The following is a 22,674-nucleotide window of genomic DNA, read 5'->3' on the forward strand; positions in this document are numbered from 1 at the left end:
TCTTCCTTTTTTACACATTTCTTTATATTTCTCAGTATTTTCTCAATTCCACTGAATTTATTCAGAACAAATTTCACTGAAAGTATTATTTCGGATAAGGCTGAAAAGACAAAATGGTAGCTCTATAAAGGAAAGTGCAAGTCTATTCAGTTCAATTCAAAAAATCAAGATCTAAACATACACATTTTCATCTTCATCCATCTATTATTACTGAATTATTTATTTTAAGGAAAAGGTACTCCTTAAGTAAACTGATTAACAGATGTTAATGACACAATGCCCAAATCAATCTCCTAGAAGAGGTCTTTAACCTCATACTGGTCTTATTACTCAATACATTTTCATATATATAAATCATCATGGTTTTTATACATGCAAATAAAGAAAAAAGCATTATACTGAAAAAAATCAAGTAATGCCTTCAAAAGGTATATTTTCCTATTTGTACAGATTCCATTACTCTTTTAAATTGTTTTACTTATCTCACTGACAAATCTCTCTAAATCACTTTTAAGTCCTTTTTTGAAACATTGCCGAAAACAAATATATACAAATATTCCTTCATCACCTACAGAAAATTGACTTATACAGTTCAGCTAACTTGGATTTTTAATAATAATTTTTGTATTATGTAAATTAATCTTTTGACACTTTATTGTAAATGCACTGATGGTGTTGGTTTAGTTTCAATTCAAAAATCAAGGATTTCATTACCCTATAAAACATATCCAGAGTTCAAAGTATTTAAAGGGGGTTAAACAAAATGCAAACATTTAATGCAACATTAAACATGTGAAATAAAAACCTGATTGCCTAAAGAAAACATGCTATGCTGTTACCCTGGTGACAGGTTAAAAAAGGGATTGTGAGCTGAATAGCTGTATGATATGAAATTAAAATGTTTCACATTGAACAATCCAAAATGAATTGGGAAAGGTTAGAGTAGAGGAGAGAGAAATCAATTCTCCAATGGCAATGGTGAATGGGAAAGAAGCATGAATAGGATTTGCCAGTGGGGTGCGACAGCTGCCAAATATCCTGCAGCCAAAGAATTACAATAATACTGATGAAGTGTGCAAGAGCTTTTGGAATCATTGCAGGGAACAGAGAAATTCTCCTATAATAATGAGGCTATTCTGTCTTCCATTCAACTCTTATAGTAGAATCAAATAAAAAAAAATTTTTTAGGTGTGATATTTAGCAAAAAATGTGCAAATACGCCATCTTATCCACTTAATCAATATTTTGTCATTAATCTCACATAGTTTTCTAAATCATCCAATACATGGTCATATTAAATAACTGAAAATATCATAACAGAGATAGTAAAAAGACAAGCCTAAGGATAATGATTAAATTAATGTTTTCTCCCCTCTTGCTGCTTTTAGGGGATTTATTTGCTTAAATGGAAGTAGTTTATTTCCAAAGACACAGTATGGCTATGTATGTTTGTGAATGTGCCTAAAGCACTATTTTTAACTATATAGTAAGATATCAGAACATCAACTTCATTGTCATAATGAAGGCTTATTTGAGAACATACATTAAACAAATATGATATTAAAGTTGTGTTTTATTTTTGTAGATGGTGTAAATGTGTCATAATTTGACATGTCCTTTTAAATTCAGAAAATGTTTAAGTAAGAGTCAATATGCAATTGTACAACACTTGCATTTTTGTGTGAGTTATTTTCACCTGGTTGCTTTTTTCTGTTTCTTTTCCCAGTTACCTTTCAATGATTAAGATCACATATCAAAATCTTAAACTTTTATCATCCACTTAAAAACTCAATAGTAGGGAAACAAATTGTATGTTTCAAACCAGGAAAAGCCACTGTTCTTTAATAGCAAAAAAAAAAAAGAAAGATAATTGCATGTGTCAGGTACAAATCACTAAAAAATTGATTCTCTATTTTCTCTGGAAACCAGATGAGGAAAGAAAATACAATACAAGTGTGGATACAACAACTGCACAGAGAGATCTCAATTGACTATAATGTCCCATTATGCTATGTGACCGAAAGAGTTAAACTGATGACAAACTGCACACAGCCAGCCAAGATACCTGACATGTTCTACTAAGTCTGAGCACAAAATGCTGGTTATACACTGACTCCATACAGCCAAAATTATCCTCTTCAAAAGCGAGTGCTTTATTTTATCCTTTCAGGCTGAACCACTGTCATCAATATTAACATAGGCTATGTTGAAGGTGTTTCTTTCTGAGTCTTTAACTTCTGCTCAAATATTAAGAGAGAAACTGTAAGGATAAAGCAAAAACCAAAAAAGTAAAAGCTATGACCTCAAGCAATGCAAATAGTATGAGAGCTGAAAAAGACTTCAGGAATCATCCAGTACAACATTGCCATTTTTTCAGAGGAGGAAACTGTAGTCCAAGCAGTTGAAACACTCTGCACAAAGGCCTCCACCGCTTCAGCACATGGCAGTGGAGCTGGAACCAAACTTCTGCTCCCAGACATGCTGCTCAGTGCTGGTTCCACTCACTGCACCAGGCCAACCGCTCTGACAACTCAGTGCCACGTGAAGGAGCCAAAAGCACCAATGACAACTCTAATTTTCCTAGCCTGAATAACTGAATAGAGGAAGTGCCATAAATAAAATAAGCTATACAGAATTCAGTGTATGCATTTTTAGTATTTAAGAGATCTGGGGTACACAATCACAGTCTGCAGTGCCAGTGACCAATAATATAACATATTGCATCCTAATGCAAATCAATTATCTAGATTTATCAATTCTACAAAGCATGATTTTCTTTCATATGTTAATTTTTAAAATACTAATATTGTACAGTCTTTGAAAACTACTTTTTCAAACAAAATTTAACATGGCAAAATGCTGACAACATAATGATGTGGTTTTAAAAAAGACAACCTTGGGCTGGCCACGTGGCTCACTCGGAAGAGTGTGGCGCTGGTAGCACCGAGGCCTTGGGTTCAGATCCTATATAGGGATGGCCGGTGTGCTCACTGGCTGAGCGTGGTGCAGACAGCACCTTGCTGAGGGTTGCGATCCCCTTACCAGTCAGAAAAGAAAAAAAAAAAAAAAGACGCCCTTACAGATAAAATGTCTGATTTTTGTAAAATCAAGATATAAGATTGTATGTATATACGTACAAAAAAGCAAATACTCAAAAGAGTTGCCAGTAATTGCAGTCTCCAATTTCTCTCTTCCTATTCTTTCTTAAACTTACATGAATCCAACTTTAACCACCACTTTGCACATGCCACCCTCTAAAACTGCTCTTACAAAGTCTCCTGTGACCTCCACACTGTTCGATTCAATGGTCAGTAGTCATTCTTCCTAATCGATATACTGCAGTTGAATACTCCTTCCTCCTTGCTACCCTTTCTTCACTTGGCTCCCTGAACTCCACATGCCCGGTTTTCCACCTGTCTCTTCTGCTGTTCCTTTTCAGTCTCCTTTGCTGGATCCTCCTCATCTTCCAGACTTATTAATTCTAGAGTATGCCAGGGCTCAGCCTAGGGCCTCTACCCCTAACTGGTCTCCCGGCTTCCATTCTTACCCTCTTATAGTCATAACACTGCACCTAGGAAGAACTTGTTATTACGTAAGTTGCATGAAGTTCCTCTTTGTTCAAAATCTTTCAGTGGTTCCCCATTTCATTCAGAGTAAAAGCCTAAGACCTTACAATAGCCTACCTAAAATAACTCTATCTCCTACTACTCCACAGCTTGCTTACTCCTCTCAAATTACCCTTGTCAAAAGTGCTGGGCATACTTCAACCTCAGGTCCTTTGCATTTGCTGCTTCCTCTGACAAAAAGGGTCTTTCCCCTGATATCCACAAGACTCATTGCCTTCCTCCTTCAGGCCTTTGCTCTAATGTTGATCTTCTCAGCAAGACATCCCTACCATCCAAATTAAAATCACAACTACCCAAAATCCAATTCAGGATGCCCTGTATCCCTTCCCTGTTTTGTTTTTCCTTAACAAAATCATCGTTAACATTTATCATCATCTGATATAACACATTTCTTACTGATCTGTTTTGTCTTTCTACCTTCTACTTGAACATGAGTTCCTGGGAGTAGGAGTTTCACTTGTTTCTGTTCTTTTTTTAATCATTTTGTTCCATGGTAAATTCTCTAAATTTTCTAACTCAAACTGTTATGACAATCAATAGGTGCCTTTAAAAGACATGATCATATTTAATATCCATATCAGATTCTCTTATTCAATAAAGAATGGAAGGGTACATCCTTAATATAAGAAAGAATATTTCAAATCAACAGCTAACATACCTGTTGATGTTGAAACACTCAAGGCATTGCAGCTAGTCAAGAGTGAAATGAGTATACATCATTGCCACTGCCCTTGATATAGAATCTTGTCATCAGACATAAGAAAAAAAAAATTGGTGAGGGGCAGATAAAATTTAATGGGCATTATGTTAAGTATTTCATATCCCATTTGACACTGACAAAAACTCTTTCTCTAAGAACTACTATTGTTTCCACATTATAGATGAGGAAACTGAGACCAAGAAGGGTTTAATAATTTATTCTAAGATAATAGCTAGGGACTGACAGAACCAGGGAAAGATCCAATTCTCTGGCACAAAAGCCTGTGCTCTTAAACATGAAGTTATGTTAGAAGTTACAGCTAGTAGAATAAAATAAGAAAAATAAACATTATAACTCATAAAAAGGAAGACATGAAGTTATCATCAATAGAAGATGTGGCCACTTTAGTTGATTACTCAACATCTATTTCACATGGGAAAATTCGTCCAAGATGATCATGATATTCCAATTCCCTTTGCAGTGACTCATTTATGAATAGGCAGATGATTTACTTCTGGTCAATGAGAAATGAGAATTAGGTGGCTATGTAACTTCTGAGAAAAATTACCTCACTTCTGAGGAAAAAGAGCATGCCTGGGATCCTAGGAAAGGAGCCAATGGCAGTCCCCTCTACCCAGAAGCAGGCAAGAGAGCACACCAAAAACACCACTTCTGTGCAGGTGGCCCACTACAGCCACTTCCACAGCCACAGCCACAGCTGCCACAAAAGCAGCACAATGCTATAGCAGTAACCACAGCCACCACGCAGATGGCCCACCAGGCACTCAACTGCATTGACGCAAGGAGAGTCACCAGCGGAGACAGAAAAAGAAGACATCTCATGCCTCAAAGCCCACTTCACAGTAGTAAAAGAAGCAACTGTTCTACCAAATGACCAGACATCAATGTAGAGATACTAGAAATATGAAAACCCAAGAAAATATGACACCACCAAAAGAATACAGTAATTCTCAAATATCAGATCCTATACAGCAGGAAACTCTTGAAATGACTGAAAAGGAGTTCCAAGAAACAATATTAAGGAAACTCACTGAGATATGAGAAGACTCAGACAACATAATGGAACAAGAAAAAATATCCAGGTGAAGGAGGAAATTTACAGAGATTAATACCTTAAAAAGGAACGTAGCACAACTCATGGAACTGAAAGAGTCACTCAACAAAATAAAAAAACAACCGATAGCTTAAGCAGCAGGCTAGAACAAGCAGAAGAAAGAATTTCTTATCTTGAAGATAGTCTCTTTGAAGTAACCCAGGTGGACAAAAAAAAAGGAAAAATAATTTTTAAAAATGAAGAAAATCTAAGAGAGCTAACAGACAACCTTAGGCACACAAACATTCAAATCATGGATGTTCCAAAGGGCAGGAGAAAGGAAAAGGCATCAATCTTCTTCAAGACACATTATAGTCAAACTGGCAAAGTTTAATAAAGAATCTGAAAAGAAGCAAGAGAAAAGCATCAAGTCACCTATAAGGGAGTCCCTATCAGACTGATAGCAGACTTTTCAACAGAAATTCTGTAAGCCAAAATAAAATGGGATAATATATTCAAAACACTAAAAGAAGAAAACTGCCAGCCAAGAATACTATACCCAGCAAGGCTATTCTTCAGAAATGAGAGAAAAATAGTTTATTTTCCAGATAAACAATAACTGCCAGAGTTCACCACCACACAACTAGCCCTACAAGAAATCCTCAAGGAAGTCCTACACCTGGAATCCAAAAAATGATAATCACTATGACAAATACACACACAAGAACAAAATGCACTTGTAAAACAAAAATGCAAACGAGAAAGAGGAAGAAACTAAATCTTACCACCACAAAAAACCATAATGACAATGTAATAATGCCCGTGCTTTATTTCTGATTTTAGGAATTTCAGTCTTCTCTCTCTTTTTCTTTTTCTTGGTCAGTCTAGATAAAGGTTTGCAAATGTTGTTAATCTTTTAAAGAATCAACTTTTGGTTTTGTTGATTTTCTCTATTGTTTTTTAATTCCGTATTTCATATTCTTCTACTGTAAATCTTTGTTATTTCTTACTTATATTTGCTTTTGGTTTCGTTTGCCCTTTTTCTATTTTCTTAAGGTAGTAGTTTACATTAATGATTTGAGATTTTTCTTATTTTTAATATAGGTATTTACAAGTATAAATTTTCTTCTAACGAAAAAGAAAAAAACAAAAACAAAAACCATGTTGTTGATACTGATTATCTATCTATCTATCTATATATTCTTTTATTTGGTTAAAAAAAAGGATAAAGCTTTAATAACTGAAACTAAAAGAAATGTCATTAAACATGTCATTGTTTTTGAAAATCCTCAACATTGTAAAGATGGCTTTTCTATCCAAATTTACTGTAACTTTAGGGAAATTCCAATATTGAAGTATTTCCAAAGCTCACCTAGAAGAACAATCAATAAATCTTAAGAAAAATAATAATAAATTATTAATGTAGGATGGAATTACAAAGCAGTGGAACTAAAGGATAAAAAACAAAAATAGATCATAATATACTTAATATTTTGCATAAGATGAATGTGACACTTACAAATCAATGAGGAAAGGATACACAAGTCAATAAATGGGACTGATTCTTCTGGTTAACCATAGGATAAATAAACTTAGATCTCAATCTCATATCACCATACAAAATAAGTTAGAAATATGAAATGCCAGGGGGGTTTCAAGATGGCGGCGGCTGCGGCGGCTGGCGCGGAGTAGCTGAGGTGGAAAAGGTGGCCACTGGGCCTCAGGCAGTCGGGAAACTTGTGGACCTTCCTCTGGCCATCTCTTAAGGGAGGACTGCTGCTGCTGGCCGGTCGTGGGGGCTCAACGCCACTTTGCCCCTGGCAGGAGAGGCTGCCTCATTTACAGGCAACAGCTTTGAAGTGTGGAGCAGGAAAAGAACTGATTCTTAGCTGCAAAAGCGAGTCTTGAAACAGGGAACACGGCGCCAGGGCTGCTGTGGATGCAGCCAGGATCCCGGAGGCTGGGGCCGCACTGAAGGCGGCCAGCTGCCCTATTCAGGATTCGAGGTTTCAGGCCGGCATTAAAGAAGACTCCAGGGAGCGCCCGAGCGGCGCCGCGACTGAACAGCCCGAGGCAGCAGCGCCGAGAACACGGAAGGCAACAAACCAGAGACAGAGCGAGCGCCCGACCTGGCACAGCACTGTGAGTGATCCCTGGCACAGCTCTGTTCGGGGGGGTGGATGCCCACGCGGCTCCCGCCTGCACCACCAGGCCACTCACTGCCCCGGTGCTGCCTCCATTTTCCCAGGTGCGGGCAGCTCCGCCCTGCTCGGCCATCACTGAGCCCATTTGCTTGGCCTGGCGCGGGGCTTTCCGGACCCTGCGGGCCGGCCTCCTCTCCCACTCCCTCCGCGGTTCTCTGGCGGGGCTGGGGGTGTGGGGCGTCCCGACCAGTGTTGGGAGGGCTAGGAAGTACGGGCGGGCCACTGTCACTCCACCACACCCTGGACTCCGGCCCGGTAAACTTCCTCTTACTGGGAGGCAGATACCATCTCTGCGACCACCAGTTTGGAAAAAAGCCTAACGAATTTCTGGTTGGGAATAGTGTGGCAGGAGAGTTCCCAGGTCCGCTTGAACCTGCCGGAGAGCAGGCTGCAGGCGGGCACTAGACTCGGTTTATACCGGGGGGATACAAAGGTGAACAAGACCCGAGAAAGATCTACACAGTGCTACAAAGGCACCCAGAGAGACCGGTCGTCTGTGCCTAGCAGAAACCTGGTAGACTTCCTGGGCGAGGCGGTGCTGAGCAGGGTCTTGAAGGCCCAGCTGATAGACGAGGGGTGCAGAAGACACACCCCAGCCCAGCACAGTGTGCACAGAGGGGGGAGACCTGCGGCCAGGGAGGCGGAGACTCGACAGAAACCACACACCCGGTGGGGTCGCCACTGCACGATCTAACAGCCTGGGCCAGAGCACACGGAACGGGGAGAAGTCCTGTACAGAAAGTGAAAGCTCAACAGAGATCACACACCCTGTGGTACGTGATCCACCAGCCCAGCAGAGTACAAGCTGACCAGAAAGGTGGATCCCCGGAGAAGCCCAAGACCCGAGGCAACCACACACACAAGACACTAGAGGCCAACTGAGCAGTCACGGCGGGAGCCATACCAAATTGGCAACCACAGCAACATCCTAGTTAGTCATTAGTCTCAAACCGGTGGACTGTGAAACCCCCTGCCACAATGAATAAACACCAAAAAAAAGACACCAGAAATACAAAAAATCAAGAAAGTACACCACCAAAAGTTAATAAATCTCATACTCTAGATCCTATAGAACAAGAAGCCCTTGAAATAACTGACAAGGAATTTCGAGTGATAATTCTAAGGAAACTGAATGAGATACAAGAAAACTCAGCTAGACATCATGATGAAATGAGGAAAAGTATACAGGATCTGAAAGAGGAAATATACAAGGAAATCAATGTCCTGAAAAAAAATGTAGCAGAACTTGCTGAACTGAAGAAGTTATTCAGTGAAATAAAAAACACAACGGAGAGTTTAACCAGCAGGCTTGGAGAAGTTGAAGAGAGAACCTCTGAACTTGAAGATGGGCTGTTTGAAATAACACAAGCAGACAAAAAGAAAGAAAAAAGAATCAAGGACATGGAAGAAAATCTGAGAGAGATATCAGACAACCTCAAGCGTTCAAATATCCGAGTCATGGGTATTCCAGAAGGGGAGGAAAATGGAGATTCCATTGAAAACATATTCAACAAAATAGTGGCAGAAAACTTCCCAGGTATAGGAAAAATCACAGATCTTCAGATCCAGGAAGCTCAACGATCTCCAAACGTATTCAACCCAAAAAGGCCTTATCCAAGACATGTCATAGTCAAATTGGCAAAACTCAGAGACAAAGAGAGAATCTTAAAAGCTGCAAGAGAGAAGCGTCAAATCACCTATAAGGGAGCCCCAATCAGGTTAACATCAGACTTTTCATCACAAACCCTAAAAGCTAGAAAGGAATGGGATGATATTTTCAAAATACTAAAAGACAAAGATTGCCAGCCAAGAATACTCTACCCTGCAAGGCTATCCTTCCGAAATGAGGGGCAAATAGTATATTTCTCAGACAAACAAAAACTGCGGGAGTTCACTACCACAAGACCACCCTTACAAGAAATCCTCAAGGGAGTACTGGGTTTGGTTCCTGAAAAATAACTACCACTGCCATAAAAACCTAAGAAAAATCAAAACCCGCTAGTACAATAAAAATGGCATTCATGAAGAGAAAACAAGCTAACAAAAACACTATCTACAACCTAAGGAACCAACAAACAAAGAAACCAAACAGTAAATCAGAAAGCAAGGAACAAAAGACACCTAAGACAACCAAACAACCAATAAAATGCTAGGAATAAATCAACACCTTTCAATAACAACTCTTAATGTAAAAGGCTTAAATTCCCCAATTAAAAGACACAGACTGGCTGACTGGATCAAAAAGCAGGACCCAACTATATGCTGCCTACAAGAGACCCACCTCACCCATAAAGATTCACACAGACGAAGAGTGAAAGGATGGAAAAAGATTTACCATGCAAACAGAAAAGAAAAACGAGCTGGAGTGGCTATTCTTATATCTGACAAAATAGACTTTAAACTAAAAACCATAAAAAGAGACAATGAGGGACACTACTTAATGATAAAAGGACTGATCCATCAAGAAGACATAACAATCATAAATATGTACGCACCCAATGTTGGAGCAGCCAGATTTATAAAACAAACTCTATTAGACCTAAAGAAGGAAATAGACACTAATTCCATAATAGCAGGGGACCTGAACACTCCACTGTCAATATTAGACAGATCATCTAGGCAAAGAATCAGTAGAGAAACACAAGATCTAAACAAGACTCTAGACCAATTGGAATTGGCAGATATCTACAGAACATTCCACCCAACAACCTCAGAATATTCATTCTTCTCATCAGCACATGGATCATTCTCCAGGATAGATCACATATTAGGTCACAAATCAAGTCTCAATAAATTCAAAAAAATTGGAATTATCCCATGTATCTTCTCAGACCACAATGGATTAAAACTAGAAATTAATAACAAACAAAACTCTGGAAACTATACAAACACATGGAAATTAAACAGCATTCTACTTAATGACATATGGGTCCAAGAAGAAATCAAGCAGGAAATCAAAAAGTTTATTGAAACTAATGAAAACAATGATACATCATACCAAAACCTGTGGGATACTGCAAAAGCAGTATTGAGGGGAAAATTTATTGCATTAAATGCTCACTTCAGAAGAATGGAAAGATGGCAAGTGAACAACCTAACACTTCACCTTAAAGAACTAGAAAAACAAGAACAATCCAATCCTAAAGTTAGCAGACGGAAAGAAATCATTAAGATCAGAGCAGAACTGAATGAAATTGAAAACCAAAAAACAATTCAAAAGATCAACGAATCAAAAAGTTGGTTTTTTGAAAAGATAAATAAAATTGACAAACCATTAGCATGGCTAACAAAAAAAAGAAGAGAGAAGACTCAAATAACAAAAATTAGAAATGAAAAAGGCGATATTACAACTGATTCATCTGAAATACAAGGAATCATTCGAGACTACTATAAACAACTATACGCCAACAAATTTGAAAATCTGGAGGAAATGGATAAATTTCTGGACACACACAAGCTCCCAAAACTGAACCGTGAAGACGTAGAAAATTTGAACAGACCAATAACAATAAAGGAGATTGAAGCTGTTATCAGAAGGCTCCCAACAAAGAAAAGCCCAGGACCAGATGGATTCACAGCAGAATTTTACCAAACATTCAAAGAGGAATTGACACCGATTCTTTACAAACTATTCCAAAACATTGAAACGGACGCAAATCTCCCAAACTCATTCTATGAAGCAAACATCATCCTGATACCAAAACCAGGTAAAGATATAACCAAAAAAGAAAACTACAGGCCGATATCCTTGATGAATATAGATGCAAAAATCCTCACTAAAATACTAGCAAACAGAATACAGCAACACATACGAAAAATTATTCATCACGATCAAGTGGGATTCATCCCAGGGATGCAAGGTTGGTTCAACATACGTAAATCAATAAATGTGATACACCATATTAATAAACTCAAACACAAGGACCATATGATCATCTCTATAGATGCTGAAAAAGCATTTGATAAAGTTCAGCACTCATTCATGACAAAGACCCTCTATAAGTTAGGTATAGAGGGAAAGTATCTCAACATAATTAAAGCCATATATGCCAAACCCACTGTCAATATCATCCTGAATGGGGAAAAGCTGAAAGTTTTCCTTTAAGAACAGGCACTAGACCAGGATGCCCACTCTCACCACTCCTATTCAACATAGTGTTGGAAGTACTAGCCAGAGCAATCAGAGAAGAGAAGGCAATAAAGGGCATCCAGATTGGAAAAGATGAAGTCAAACTGTCCCTGTTTGCAGATGACATGATCCTATATATCGAACAGCCTAAAACCTCTACAAAAAAACTGTTGGAATTGATAAATGATTTCAGCACAGTAGCAGGATACAAAATCAACACACAAAAATCAGTAGCATTTCTTTTCTCCAATAGTGAACATGCAGAAGGAGAAATCAAGAAAGCCTGCCCATTTACAATAGCCACCAAAAAAATAAAATACTTAGGAATTGAGTTAACCAAGGAGGTGAAAAATCTCTATAATGAGAACTACAAACCACTGCTGAGAGAAATTAGAGAGGATACAAGAAGATGGAAAGATATTCCATGCTCTTGGATTGGAAGAATCAACATAGTGAAAATGTCCATACTACCCAAAGTGATATACAAATTCAATGCAATCCCCATCAAAATTCCAAAGACATTTTTCTCAGAAATGGAAAAAACTATTCAGACATTTATATGGAACAATAAAAGACCACGAATAGCCAAAGCAATGCTCAGCAAAAAAAATAAAGCTGGAGGCATAACACTACCTGACTTTAAGCTATACTACAAAGCTATAATAACCAAAACAGTATGGTACTGGCATAAAAACAGACACACTGACCAATGGAATAGAATAGAGAATCCAGAAATCAACCCACACACTTACTGCCATCTGATCTTTGACAAAGGCACCAAGCCTATTCACTGGGGAAGGGACTGCCTCTTCAGCAAGTGGTGCTGGGATAACTGGATATCGATATGCAGGAGAATGAAACTAGATCCATACCTCTCACCGTATACTAAAATCAACTCAAAATGGATTAAGGATTTAAATATACACCCTGAGACAATAAAACTTCTTAAAGAAAACATAGGAGAAACACTTCAGGAAATAGGACTGGGCACAGACTTCATGAATACGACCCCAAAAGCACGGGCAACCAAAGGAAAAATAAACAAATGGGATTATATCAAACTAAAAAGCTTCTGCACAGCAAAAGAAACAATTAAAAGAGTTAAAAGACAACCAACAGAGTGGGAGAAAATATTTGCAAAATATACATCTGACAAAGGATTAATATCCAGAATATATAAGGAACTCAAACAAGAAAACAAGCAACCCAATTAAAAAATGGGCAAAAGAGCTAAGTAGGCATTTCTCTAAGGAAGATATACAAATGGCCAACAGACATATGAAAAAATGCTCAACATCACTCAGCATCCGGGAAATGCAAATCAAAACCACATTGAGATACCATCTAACCCCAGTTAGGATGGCTAAAATCCAAAAGACTATGAACGATAAATGCTGGCGAGGCTGCAGAGAAAAAGGAACTCTCATACATTGTTGGTGGGACTGCAAAATGGTGCAGCGTCTATGGAAAATGGTATGGAGGTTCCTTAAACAATTGCAAATAGATCTACCATACGACCCAGCCATCCCACTGTTGGGAATATACCCAGAGGAATGGAAATCATCAAGTCGAAGGTATACCTGTTCCCCAATGTTCATCGCAGCACTCTTTACAATAGCCAAGAGTTGGAACCAGCCCAAATGCCCATCATCAGATGAGTGGATACGGAAAATGTGGTACATCTACACAATGGAGTACTACTCAGCTATAAAAACGAATGAAATACTGCCATTTGCAACAACATGGATGGACCTTGAGAGAATTATATTAAGTGAAACAAGTCAGGCACAGAAAGAGAAATACCACATGTTCTCACTTATTGGTGGGAGCTAAAAATTAATATATAAATTCACACACACACATACACACACACACACAAACCGGGGGGGGGGGGGGAAGAAGATATAACAACCACAATTATTTGAAGTTGATACAACAAGCAAACAGAAAGGACATTGTTGGGGGGGGAGGGGGGGAGGGAGAAGGGAGGGAGGTTTTGGTGATGGGGAGCAATAATCAGCTACAATGTATATCGACATAATAAAATTTAAAAAAAATAAAAAAATAAAATAAAAAATAAAAAATAAAAAAATAAAAAAATAAAAAGAAATATGAAATGCCAGTGTAATAAGGAAAACCTCTAAAAGAACAGAAGTAGAATGTAAGTAAATATTTTACATAATGTTAGGTAGGAAAGATTTCTTTAAAAATAAAAGCAAATTAAGAAACCACAAGAAAAAAATTGATCTGACTAAATAACATTAAAAACATACTTCAGGGTTGATGGGTGGCTTACTTGGGAGAGCAAGGTGCTAATAACACCAAGGTCAAGGTTTCAGATACCCGTACCAGCTAACCACCAAAAAAATAAAAGATAAAAATAAATAAATAAATAAATAAATAAATAAATATATATATATATATATATATATATATATATATATATAAAAACACATTTCAGTGGTGTCCCGTTTACTGCACTATAATACAAGACATCTCATTATTTACTTCACTGAAGATAACTAGACCCCAATTTATTCTTTCTTGTCACATTTATAGCTATTTGGTATAAGGAAGTAAAGAATTTCTTGTTCTGGATGGTTTTCTTTTTGTTTATTCATAATGCATTTACTTGGTTTTGTTCTACTATATAGGATTCATTTCTTATTTCTTTATAGCAAATGAGGTAAAGAATTTGGGTACTAAAACACAACTGTACAAGAACAAGGATTCACACAAAAACTCTATGAAACACGATAAAATATTATTATTATTCTCATTTTACAGGTAAGCTTTAGCTCAAGTTAAAGTAATATACCTAAGGGCGCATTAGTAATAAATGATTATGACTAAAATCTCTAGATTTCTAATTCTAAATTCTAGATTTTCCACTGTACTATAGAATGTATCTATGCAATATATACCTACTTACATATGGGTAGGGTGTGTATATGTTTGTGCATACACATGCAAGTACATCCACAGGATGGGGGGAGGGGAGAGAAAGAGAGAATACATATGCTCACATATATTTCTGTCTCGCCAACCTTGAAGCTATAAACATATACTACTTCATCCGGCAAATAGGTTGGAACATTTTATAGCTGAGGTAAGCTTCCAAATCACAAAGAAGAAACCCACTTTATAATATACACATAAGTGAATTATAAGTGGATTAAAGAATTAAATGTTGCTGATTTCTCCAATCGTTCCCTTCTGAACACATCCTCTGGGGAAAGGCAGAAAGGGTGAAGAAAGAAAAGCAAGCAAGCAAAAAGAGGCCAACAAAATTTAAAGAATTTACCATATATCTGCAATGAAAATACTTTCATAGTATGCATACAGTCAACATTTACTCTCAAACATCTTAAAATATATTCAATGTACGAAAACAGACAACACTGCCCATGCATGGCTAAAGTCTGAAGACTGACCTCTGAAAGGGAGTCAAGGGCTTACTCTGAACCATGCTCCTGCCTCATTCTTAAAACAAGCAAAGAATGCCCGCTGCTAAGAGAGATTTGGTCATCAGCCATTCCACTGACAGGAACAGTTGGCCTGCCCCACCCTAGAAATGGTAATCATTACAATAATAATTTAGATAGCTTAGCAGAAAGATAATAATCATGGAATTAGGAGGGCTAAGTGATAGAGCACGAGAAAGGAGGAGGACAATCTGCAGAGATATAAAACCTAACAAAAGAAAGAAATAGATGAAGAAATAACAATATGGAAAGAAGGAAGTTATAAAGAAATTTAGTGAGGGCAGAATGGCGTTCTCACTGGTGTCTGAGAAGCCTGAGACGGCAGAGATGAACTCAAGCCAGGATAGAGTAAGTTACCCTGATTCTCAAAAAGGTGACTCCTGACCCAAGAACAATATTTGGATCTAAGGAAAATAGGTATTTTAAGCAAAAATAAATTGAAGATTACTAAAAGAGATTAAAGTGTTACCTTTACTATTTTTTCCTTCAATCACTATCGATTAGTGAAACAAATTATTATACCAATCCACAACACCAACAAAATAATTTTAGCTTCAAATAATATAAAGTGATTGTTTAATACGACTTTTAGTGATTCATTTCTGTCAATAAAAGTGTTTAAGAAAAAAGTCATCATAAAGAAAAGTAACTCCATGGTAAGTCAGCATGTATTTATACAAAAATTGTATTCACCAAATTTATTTTACAGCCATCATAAGAAAAACTGCTATTGTCTCTGATACTAAACCTTCCTTTTTTTCTAAAATGCATCACTGTTATTTTACTATCCAAATACCATAAGTACATATGACTTAGAAAAACTAAGTCATAAATGATCAAAGAGTAAAATCCATAGGGAAATTGGGAAAATAAGATCAGCAGCCAAAACAAGCAAAGTAAAGGAAGGGCTCTGGGCTACTGGTTTGGAAGCAGAAACATTAGGTGAACACACCCATGACAGCAATACAGAGCCACACCTGGAGGGTGACTCTTAGACTCCCTTCCCAAGGCAATCGTGAAAACATGACGCTGAAGCCAAAAGGTTCGAACACCCTCCATCGTGTTTGATGATGGAGGTGTCAGAGATCTCTTCAGAAAACAAGCAAAAAAAGGTAGATTCTTTTTAGCTAGATGAGATTATGCTTTATCAAGAAGACCAGTATATTTTGCTAAATGTTATAGGTATCTTCCTCTTACGGGTGGTACCAATTTTACAATAAACTGGCCTACTAAATAGATGATGTTCAGGAGAAAATAAACTCACCAAAAATGAACCATTGTTTGGTGTATAGGAAATATATGCACAGTTATCTACATAACTTAACTTTTGGCCTGTAAAATTCATTAATATAATTTTTTCCAACTTCTAAAAGATATTGAGTTCAAAAGCAAGATATTTAAAGTTATTTAATGTAGCAATTATCAAATTTATAATTTTAGGTAGAAATTAAGCAAAAGACAAAAGAAGATCACTTCCTAATTTCCACTTTACAAAGCAATTACCCAAAATACTTCAACAATCTCTAAGGAATGCTAGTGTTTGTACTATGCATATCACTATGCATCATAAAATAAAGGGCTCAACGGTGATTCCCGAAAAGCATTCTCTGAAATACTAATTTTTCAAAATGCTTTTAGAAAAAAAGTGTTTAAGGGAAGAAAAGAAAAAGTTTGGGTAACAGTGCAACAATATCCCCCTCTCAGAGATTCAGGATGCACTTCAGTATATTAAAGTCTCTGCGAGGTTTCTAACTTTAACAAGGAATTTTCCACATTTGTTTAAACTCAGAACTGTTTTACTTAGTACATTTTATAACCCCCCGAAACTGTGCACACTTTAAGAAACACAGTTCCAGTCTAAAATTTTGCATTTGATTCTTAGAATAAAGTATATTGTTGATGAATACTAAAGTGTGTTCAAAGCATTCACAAACAGACTGTCAAAAAGTCATGCATATTATTACTAAAGAAGAAATAGTCAAAAGGATAGGAATGTGTATTACTAAGTCCTAAGGGGATAAAATGCTGGTTCTCAAGTATCTCAAACTTAACTTCCAAAACAGAACTTGTGTTTTCCTTTCAGAGCTGTTCTGCATCTGCTTATCAATGACGGTACCACCACCACTCACCTAGTCTTCCACACAAGTCACTCTCTCTCCTCAACTTCCAAACACAATTTATTCTTACATACGAGGGTACTTTAAAAAAAGTTCATGGAAAGATTCATATTATCTTCGTGATTATGGTATCTCCACTGCCAGGTAAATATTCCTATTATCTTTTAATTCTATTTTTCCATGAGCTTTTTGAAATACCCTTGTGTATCTTCTATCTTCTTAACATTTCTCATAATATTCACCACTTCTACAAGCCCTTTGCTGGTACATACATGTAGATTTTTTTTAAAAGCTGTACTGAGATATAATTTACATGCATTTTAAGTGTATACTCTGATGAGCTTTAAATAAATTTATATAATTGCACAACCACCACCATAATCTAGTTTTAGAACAATAAAACTCATCTGTGATAAACACCCACTCCGAATACTGGACACAGGCAACCACTGATCTTTCTTTTGTCTTTATATTTTTTGCCTTTCCTAAAGGTTTCATGTAAATTAAATCATATATTACGTAGTCTTCTTTATCTGGTTTCTGTCTCTTCACATGATATTTTTGAGATTTATACATGGTGGTGCATGTAGCAGTTCATTCCTTGTTATTGCTAAATAAGCTCATTATATGGATGTACCACATTCTATTTATCCACTCACCACTTGATGTGAATTATTACAGCGGGTGTGTAGTGGTGTAGATTTAGGGTTTTAATTTGTATTTCTCTAGTGACTGATTATGTTCAACATTTTTTCATGAACTTATTTGCCATTTACATATCTTCTTTGATAAAAAGTCTATATCAAATTTGCTGCCCATTTTTTATTGGGTTGCTTGGCTTATTTTTGAGTTGTCTGAATTATTGATACATTCTAGACACAAGTCCTTAATCAGATATGTCTCCAAGTATAGTCTTCCACTTTCTACATATTGTTTTTAAATTTTCTTGGTGTCTTTTGAAGAGCAAATGTTTTTACATTCGATAAAGTCCAATTTATCAATTTTATCTTTCATTTGTTCATAATTTGGTTATCATATTGCAAGGATCTCCCATTTTCTTCTGGAATTTTTATAGTTTTAGCTCAAATTTAAGTCTATGCTTTATTTTGAATTAATTTTTGTGAAAGGCATAAGGAAAGGGTGAATGTTCTTATTTTGGTTTGGTTTGGTTTTGCATACAGATATCCAATTACTCCAGTACCATGTGTTGAAATACTGTCCTTTGCTCATTGAGCTACCTAGGCGCTTTTGTCCAAAATCAATTAGCCGTATATGTGAGGGTCTACTTCTGGACTCTCTACTCCACTCCATTGATCTACATGCCTGTGCTTACACCAACATCACAATGACTTAATACAGGAGCTTTTTGGTAAGTTTTGAAATCAGGTAGTATAAATACCTCGACTTTTTTCTTTTCCAAAATTGTCTTGGCTATTCTAGGTTTTGTGCATCACCACATAAATTTTAACACTGGCTTACCCATCTCAACAGAGATGCCAGGTGGGCTTTTCATAGAGACTGTGTTATATCTATAGATTAATTTGGGAGAACTGTCATTTTAACAATATTGACTTCCCCAGTCAAGAAACACTATATATATATATAGTACTATATATATATATATAGTACTATATATATATATATATATATATATATATATATATATATATATATAGTAATTTATTTAGATTTTTAAAAATTTCTCTCAGTAATGTTTTGTAGTTTTCAAGGCACAGGTCTTACATTTCTTTTCTTAAAAGTATTCCTAAGTATTTGATTCATTTCGATCCTATTGTGAATGGAACTTTTTGTAATTTCTTTTTCAGAGTTGCTAATATATGGAAATCAAACGGACTTTTGTATACTGATGATGCATCCTGCAACCTTGCTGTGTCTGCTTATTAATTCTAGTAGCTTTTTGGTGATTCCTTAAGATTTTCTAAATATATTACAAATAAAAATAGTTTTCACCTAAGTATGATGTTAGCTATATGTTTTTGCCCTTTATCAGATTAATAAATTACCTATTTTCTTAAAAGCCTTTTTTCCCCTAAGAAATAAACTGGTGCTAGAGTTTTGCACAATTCTTTTCCTGGATCTATATGAAAGATCAGATGGTCTTTGTCCCTTATTAATGTGGAACAATATTAATTGATTTTCAGATGTTAACCTTGCATTTTTCAAATAAATCTTATTTGTTTATATTATGTAATCATTTTTATATGTTGCTAAATTTTCATTTGTTAATATGCAATTAAAGATTTTTATAACTTCATGAAGAATACTGGTCTATAGTTTTCTTTCTGCGATATTTTAGACCAACTTTGGTGTCAGAATAATGCTGGCCTCATAGGATGAGTTAGAAAGTATTCTATCATGTATTTTTTAGATTTTCTAAGTTAGTTTTCATAATTTATGTCTATTAAGGAATTTCTCCATTTCATTTACATTTTTTATTTTTGGCGTAAATTTGTTCACAATATTCTGATAATCCTTTTCATTTCTTTAAGGTCCATAGTGAAGTTCCCTTCTTTGTTCCTTTGGTAACTTGTTTCTTCTCTCTTGCTTTTTAAAATTGATTTTCTGCTTCCTGTTTTACTGATTTCTGCTCCTATCTTTATTATTACTTTCCTCCTATTTATTTTAGGTTTAATTTAATCTTCTCTTTCTAACTTACTAAGGTAGAAACTTAGTTTATTGATTTCAGACATTTCTTCATTTTAATATAAGCAGTTATAATTTTCCTTACAGCACCATCTTAGATGCAACACAAATTTTGACAGGTTGTATTTTCATTTTATTCATTCCAAGATATCTTTAAATTTATCATGTGATTTCTTTTCTGACTCATGAGTTACTTAGAAAAGTGTTGCTTAATTTTCAAATACTTTAGAATTTCCTTCATTTCTTTCTGTTTTTTTTTTTTTTTTTTTTTTTTCTTTTTCGTGACCGGCACTCAGCCAGTGAGTGTACCGGCCATTCCTATGTAGGATCCGAACCCGCGGCCGCTGGGAGCGTTGCTGCACTCCCAGCGCAGCACCCTCCCAGCGCAGCACCCTCCCGAGTGCGCCACAGGCTCGGCCCTTTCTTTCTGTTTTTGATTTACAATTTAATTCTGTAGTGGTTAGAAAAAAATATACATGATTTCAACTCTTTTAAGTTCAATAATACTTGTTTGATGAACCATAATTTGATCTTAATAAATATCCCATGTCCACATGAAAAGAATATGTATTCAACTCTCGTTGGGAGGAACATTCTATAATGTCAACTAGTTCAAGTTGGCTGATAGTGTCCTTCAAATCATAGGCTTCCTGTTTTTCTGACTAGGTTTCTATCAATTACTGTAAGAGGAGTATTAAAAGTCTCAACAATAATTGTTGAATTGTCTATTACTCCTTTTTATGAGTAGTTTTCCTCCATATTTTGGCACTGTTATATGCATATGCATTCGTAATTGTTATATCTTCCTCACGTATTGACCCTTTTATCATTATGACATGGACCTCATTTCTGAGTGAGAGTCAGTAGAAAAACAAACTGCAGAATCACACTGACAAAGACTTGAATATTTAAATCATCAGATATAGAATATAAAATAGAACACTTAATATATTTAAAGAAATATATAAATATTTCTTTATATTTATATTATATATATAAAGAATTATATATAATTATATATATAAATTATATATAAATATAAATAAATAAAAGGCAGAACTAAAATTTTTTAAAGGAACAGAAGACTATAACAAGCAACCAAGCAGGAAAAAAAAGAAAAAAATAGACATCTTAGAGATGAAAAATATAATAATTGAAATGAGAAGCAAAATAAATTAACCATTATATTAAGCACAGCTACAGAGAGCATTCATGATCTAGAACAAGGGCTGAAAAGCAATGGCCCACAGACCATCACCCTATTCTTAAATAAAGTTTTCTTGGAGCACAGGCACCCTCATCCCTTACATATTATCTGTGGCGACTTTCGCGCTACAATGGCAGCGTAGTTATGACAAAGACCACATGAACTGCAACTCTAAAATATTTTTTATCCAATCCTTTAGGCAAAAGTTTGCCAAACCCTTAACTAGAAAACCATCTGAAGAAATCACAGTGAAGGTAGCACTGTACGCAAAGTGTGTGGGGGGAGGGGTGCAGGGAGGGGTAGAACTTTCTAGGATGGAAATATTCAATATTTGTATATATGGGTGTGAGTTACACAAGAGCATCCTTTGTTAAAACTGTATGGGTAAGATGTGTATATTTGTGTATGTAAACTTTACCTTAAAAATTAACAAATGGGGAAAGTGGAGAGTGGGTAAAGGTAAAGATGAAACAAGGAAGGCAGATTTTTGATGGATGTTAAAGCTGGGTATTGAGTGCACGGGGACACATTATATGATTCTGTTTATTTTGTATATGTCTTAAATTCTCTGTAATAAAAAAATAAATTAATAAATGCTCCCAAAAACTACTTAATGAATAGAAGAATTATTCACAACATAATAAGTTTATAAAAAAACCAGAATTCTAACTATATTCCCAGTATGACTCTAATTATAGTAAAGTATATATGCTACATGTATGTATATAAACACATACATACATATATACACTTTGAAGAAACTATATCAAAATATTAAAAGTGGTTACTGAATAACTGTGGGATGACAAGCTCTTTATATTTTAAGCCCTCTTAAGATTCTTACCGATATTAAGTCAGCACCCTCTGAGAAAAACTGCACACACTTCTTTAAAATCAACCCAGTTCATCTTTAGCTATAGTCAGAACTTTTGAAATAATTCAGGTCCAATCAACATCTGAAGGTAAAGGATTAAGAAATGAATATTGCATTTGTCTAAAGAATAATAAAAATAATATGAGATATGAAATTTAGTTTTAAAACAAAAGCTAGGATGTCTGCCATACATACATCCCTCGGAACAGTACTGTCCAACAGAACCTGATGGAAATAGAACTGTCACGATGGGAAATGGTTCTTCATGTTGCCCAACACAGTAGCCACTAAGCACATGTAGCTACTGAGCACTTGAAATGAGGCTAGGGTGACTGAGAAACTGGTTTTTCAATTTAATTTAATTTTAATAGCCACATGTGGCTAGGGGCTACCATACTAAACAGCACAACTGTAGGGGGAGAAAACAAATAACAACCATATTCATGGTTCTACTGACCATTTTCCTCCTCTTTCCAGCCATTCAGTGAAGTACTGATACTCTATATATCTTCTCATCTATCCTTAGATGTCTACCGAATCATAACTTAAAAAAAAAAAAAAAAGATTGTACACTAAACTTCCTATATTTTCCCTTGAGAAACAGAACAAATGAA

General features: G+C 35.9%; 1 protein-coding gene across 5 annotated transcripts in view; it reads right to left on the reverse strand.

The window, feature by feature from the left end:
- The window catches only part of PCCA (propionyl-CoA carboxylase subunit alpha), a 411,013-nt gene that overhangs the window by 151,812 nt on the left and 236,527 nt on the right, over positions 1-22,674 (reverse strand). The gene's annotated exons all lie outside the window — the stretch shown is intronic.

The sequence above is a fragment of the Cynocephalus volans genome, chromosome 7, assembly GCF_027409185.1.
Source record: "Cynocephalus volans isolate mCynVol1 chromosome 7, mCynVol1.pri, whole genome shotgun sequence".
Classification (NCBI taxonomy): domain Eukaryota; kingdom Metazoa; phylum Chordata; class Mammalia; order Dermoptera; family Cynocephalidae; genus Cynocephalus; species Cynocephalus volans.